Source organism: Gigantopelta aegis, chromosome 3 (genome assembly GCF_016097555.1).
Source record: "Gigantopelta aegis isolate Gae_Host chromosome 3, Gae_host_genome, whole genome shotgun sequence".
NCBI lineage: Eukaryota > Metazoa > Mollusca > Gastropoda > Neomphalida > Peltospiridae > Gigantopelta > Gigantopelta aegis.
In genome coordinates, this window is record NC_054701.1 from 87,779,387 (window position 1) to 87,785,236 (window position 5,850).

Below are 5,850 nucleotides of genomic sequence, written 5' to 3' on the forward strand. Positions count from 1 at the left end.
TAACTGTAATTTCTTGTTTGTTACGCTGAATCTTTTGTTATAATGCATGACCAAAAAACAGTATACAAACATGTCAAATACATCAAATTCATTTATTTATGTTTTTTAAATCACACACACATAAAATGATCCACCACCAGTTAAAAACACAATCACTCAAAATGGGCAAATGTCTAAAATGTACATGTATAGGGCTAGGTGCTAACTTATTTGACCATGCATAGATTTGTATTGCTGTAAATGAAATGTTTAAAATGTACATGTATAGGGCTAGGTGCTAACTTATTTGACCATGCATAGATTTGTATTGCTGTAAATGAAATGTTTGAAATGTACATGTATAGGGCTAGGTGCTAACTTATTTGACCATGCATAGATTTGTATTGCTGTAAATGAAATGTTTAAAATGTACATGTATAGGGCTAGGTGCTAACTTATTTGACCATGCATAGATTTGTATTGCTGTAAATGAAATGTTTGAAATGTACATGTATAGGGCTAGGTGCTAACTTATTTGACCATGCATAGATTTGTATTGCTGTAAATGAAATGTTTAAAATGTACATGTATAGGGCTAGGTGCTAACTTATTTGACCATGCATAGATTTGTATTGCTGTAAATGAAATGTTTGAAATGTACATGTATAGGGCTAGGTGCTAACTTATTTGACCATGCATAGATTTGTATTGCTGTAAATGAAATGTTTAAAATGTACATGTATAGGGCTAGGTGCTAACTTATTTGACCATGCATAGATTTGTATTGCTGTAAATGAAATGTTTGAAATGTACATGTATAGGGCTAGGTGCTAACTTATTTGACCATGCATAGATTTGTATTGCTGTAAATGAAATGTTTGAAATGTACATGTATAGGGCTAGGTGCTAACTTATTTGACCATGCATAGATTTGTATTGCTGTAAATGAAATGTCTGAAATGTACATGTATAGGGCTAGGTGCTAACTTATTTGACCATGCATAGATTTGTATTGCTGTAAATGAAATGTTTGAAATGTACATGTATAGGGCTAGGTGCTAACTTATTTGACCATGCATAGATTTGTATTGCTGTAAATGAAATGTCTAAAATGTACATGTATAGGGCTAGGTGCTAACTTATTTGACCATGCATAGATTTGTATTGCTGTAAATGAAATGTTTGAAATGTACATGTATAGGGCTAGGTGCTAACTTATTTGACCATGCATAGATTTGTATTGCTGTAAATGAAATGTTTGAAATGTACATGTATAGGGCTAGGTGCTAACTTATTTGACCATGCATAGATTTGTATTGCTGTAAATGAAATGTCTAAAATGTACATGTATAGGGCTAGGTGCTAACTTATTTGACCATGCATAGATTTGTATTGCTGTAAATGAAATGTCTGAAATGTACATGTATAGGGCTAGGTGCTAACTTATTTGACCATGCATAGATTTGTATTGCTGTAAATGAAATGTTTGAAATGTACATGTATAGGGCTAGGTGCTAACTTATTTGACCATGCATAGATTTGTATTGCTGTAAATGAAATGTTTGAAATGTACATGTATAGGGCTAGGTGCTAACTTATTTGACCATGCATAGATTTGTATTGCTGTAAATGAAATGTTTGATAGCCAGTGTTTGTTATACATTTGACTTTTACCTTTTTCTGTTATGTACATCAGATCCAGTGTTTATATATGTGATTATGTGTGTTTAATGCTTTGAATTGTATGTTTGTGTTTTCACACATATATTATTGTGTGATAGCCAATGTTAGTTATTCCTTTGAATTAGGGTTTTTTAGTGTGTTTTAAGGGGTTGTGGTTAATAATGTATATCAGATGATTTTGGGTATATATTATGTGTAAGTGTAGCCTGCGAAAAACAAAAAATAGTTAATTTGTTAGACCTAGCAGGTGAAAATAGACATTCACATGCTAAAACTACTGCAGTATCATAGGCCATGTTTCAAGGGTATATTCGATTATGTCATCTGTTATTTAGCTTGCGAACCTGTTATATTTTATTTCCATAATGTTCTAAAATATACCTCCAGGGTTTCTGCCAGAAATAAATTTCTGGGTATGGTGCTATGGACCGGCCTCGGTGGCGTAGTGGTTAGGCCATTGGTCTACAGGCTGGTAGGTACTGGGTTCGGATCCCAGTTGAGGCATGGGATTTTTAATTCAGATTCCGACTCCAAACCCTGAGTGAGTGCTCCACAAGGCTCAATGGGTAGGTGTAAACCACTTGCACCGACCAGTGATCCATAACTGGTTCAACAAAGGCCATGGTTTGTGCTATCCTGCCTGTGGGAAGCACAAATAAAAGATCCCTTGCTGCTAATTGGAAAGAGTAGCCCATGTAGTGGCGACAGCAGGTTTCCTCTCAAAATCTGTGTGGTCCTTAACCATATGTCTGACGCCATATAACCATAAATAAAATGTGTTGAGTGCATTGTTAAATAAAACACTTCTTTCTTTTTTGGTGCTATGGAATTGAATATTTACAATGTGTGTGTTGAACGCAACCACAGTCAACAGAAAGAAAATTGGTTAATTTTAGAGTTAGGGTTAAGAAAAACACACAGTAATGATAAGAGTTATTAATTTTGTCAAAAGGTTAACTTAAAAAAAAAAAATCTGCAAACAAATTTGGGTATGGTGCCATACCTGTTTTACCCTCAGGCAGAAACCCTGACCTCAGAGGACCTTATTGTCCACACACTATACCAGACCCTCCACTCACCTCATGCTGTCTTATTTCCAGCAGGCCATATTTCTTTTGGTCTGCTATTTTTAAAAAATAACAGTAGGCCATATTTTACTTCATATTTCAAGCCCTGCCTAGTGTGTTGCGCCTCAAAGGTTTTTTGTTTTTTTGTTTGTTGTTTTTAGGAGAGGGGGGGGGGGGGGTAGACTGGCTGTGAAGAGAGTTATTCAGTATAACTTGGCTGTGGTAAATTGTTGATATTACAGTATCACATTGGTATAACACCTATAAACCAACTGTTCATTACACAGTCCAGATTTCAGAGTTGTTTGCATTCCACAACATTCCCTGGTGATGTTCTTGAATATATTCTTCATCATCTTCTTTTCATTTCTTTTCTGTAATGCTATAATAGGGGGTGGATTTGGGTTTGTTTTTGTTATTTTTTGGGAGGTTAGTGCATTCTTACAAAACTCCTACTAATACTAGTGGTTTATTGTTCTCACACGCTATACTGAAGGAATGAAATAAGGGATCACACCAACACTAACAGCAAAGAGTCTCTGCAACCAAAACGCTTAAACGTGTAGCTCTGTTAATGTCAGACTTGCAATGCATATTTGTATGTTATACAGAGTAAGAGTGAATTAAATGGGGTATGCCATATCAAGTGTACCCATATTTCTTTATTTCAGTATATACTCATAAAAAAAACTTTCTTGTGCATGTATTGCATAAGGTATTACAGTAATGAATGAAACATTTTTTCAAGAAATTGCTTATTGGTCATAAAATGAGTTTCACAATTATGGTGTGTCATCATATGTCAAATTCCAGCCATTTACAAACTTAGCAGTTGTTTTGAGATCATTTTATTTGGTGCACAGGAACCTTTTTTACACAAGTATATATGGAAAAAGTGCATATAAAAGATCTGGGACCTAATTCACTAAACTCTCACAACTTTGCGATCTCACAGTGCAATGCAAAAAGACTTGCAAAGAGGATGCTTTGATGTCTAGCAGAGCCTAGAGACCTTTGTGAATTAGGCCCCTGATCTTTTGTTTAGAAGTAGCCTAAGTGCTAGCAGTACTTTGATGTCTAGCAGAGCCTAGAGACCTTTGTGAATTAGGCCCCTGATCTTTTGTTTAGAAGTAACCTAAGTGCTAGCAGTACTTTGATGTCTAGCAGAGCCTAGAGACCTTTGTGAATTAGGCCCCTGATCTTTTGTTTAGAAGTAACCTAAGTGCTAGCAGTACTTTGATGTCTAGCAGAGCCTAGAGACCTTTGTGAATTAGGTAACCTAAGTGCCCTGATCTTTTGTGAATTAGAAGTAGCTAAGTGCTAGCAAGTGCTAGCACCTTTGTGAATTAGCCCCTGATCTTTTGTTTAGAAGTAGCCTAGTGCTAGCAGTACTTTGATGTCTAGCAGAGCCTAGAGACCTTTGTGAATTAGGCCCCTGATCTTTTGTTTAGAAGTAGCCTAAGTGCTAGCAGTACTTTGATGTCTAGCAGAGCCTAGAGACCTTTGTGAATTAGGCCCCTGATCTTTTGTTTAGAAGTAGCCTAAGTGCTAGCAGTACTTTTGCTTGACCAAATTTCAGATTAATTATGTATGACATAAAATGGCTATAGTTTAAAATGTTCCTTATTGTTTGTTTTTCCGTTGTATTCAAATCCTCCTTTTTTTCTCTTTTTTTTTTTAATCAGCTCCTCCGTTGGTCATGTTTTATTTTTTAGTTCACTGAATAAAAGCTGTTAAAATGTAACATGATTTTTGTTGATAAATAGATCAATGCTTTTCATAGGTCAATGCTTGTCATGTTTGTTAATTTATTTTCCTTTTTATCTCGTCTTGACAATACAGTTATTACTTTTTATCTCGTCTTGACAATACAGTTATTACTTTTTATCTCGTCTTGACAATACAGTTATTACTTTTTATCTCGTCTTGACAATACAGTTATTACTTTTTATCTGATGATTATGATGGTGGTGTGTCACCTTTTGTGTTTAGCTCCAATAATAAGTATTCACATTTGGGCTCCCATTTCTCAAATCTATACGTCCTAAAACAGTGAAACTTTTTATATAGTTGCATCTATATATGTCCATCTCGATGCATTTAAATGTTGTTTTTAAATAAAAATATTAGATTGATCATGACTGTTACATTACAAATTATTTATTCATCGAATTGGTTTATAGTACATGAGGCATTAAGTTCCTCTGAATTCTTCTTTATTTTAAGGTTTATTTTACATTTACCTGCTACATATAGAATACTAAATGAGTTTGCCTGTCATACCATTTTTATAAAACTTGTGAAAATGTTTGGTATCTGACGAACGAAAGCAAGTCAGATACTCTGTTTACGAGTTTCATAAAAATGTTATGACAGGCAAAATTGTTTAGTATTTTATTTATTACAAACCAACTGCAAACAAGCCGCAACGCAGAAGTAAGCAGATGTTGAGACCTATTTTCTTCAAATTGGGTCAGCAAGCTCACAAATGCCAATATTACACTAGTATCTAACAATTGAGTTATTGTTATGACATGAGCAATATATTACACTGCTGTGTAATAAAATTGATATAATTATGTCTGTATTAAAATATGCTTAATGATTCTCACTCAAAATTATATTGTGTACATAAATATTTTATTTTATTAAAAACAATATTTTATAAAAAGTTTAGCTTTTTTATATTAACATGTACATATTTAAATAAATGTTTATTATAAATTGCTTGTTGTTTTTTTCTTTGAGAGTACTTTAGAGAATAAAGTGTTCATGTATGTGACATGAAGTTCGGTATTGTTAGTCATCTGAATATGTTAAACATGGACACGGAAGCTTAGCTTCGAAATAATAAAGAATGGTACCAGCACTTTCATCTCATCTATTACAACTAAAAAAAAATTCTTTTTTATACCCACTTTTTAAAATGACTGATTTTGAAATATCTACTACAGCGTGACTAGAGAGTATCCAACAAGCAAAACATGTGACACGTGTAGATAATTATTGGGGGGGGGGGGGGGGGGGGGGGGTGCGTCTAGACTGGTGAGCAAAGTTTCTTGAAAGGTTGGGGTCCTGCATTCCCAGAAGATATGTACATGTATTTAAAAATGAAGTAGTT

General features: G+C 34.2%; 1 long non-coding RNA gene across 1 annotated transcript; it reads left to right on the forward strand.

The window, feature by feature from the left end:
- The first annotated feature begins 3,864 nt into the window (after positions 1-3,864).
- On the forward strand, positions 3,865-5,455 carry LOC121366599. The gene is made up of 2 exons (XR_005957186.1): positions 3,865-4,003; positions 4,161-5,455. It is a non-coding gene; the product is annotated as an uncharacterized LOC121366599 (long non-coding RNA).
- Positions 5,456-5,850: the final 395 nt, after the last annotated feature.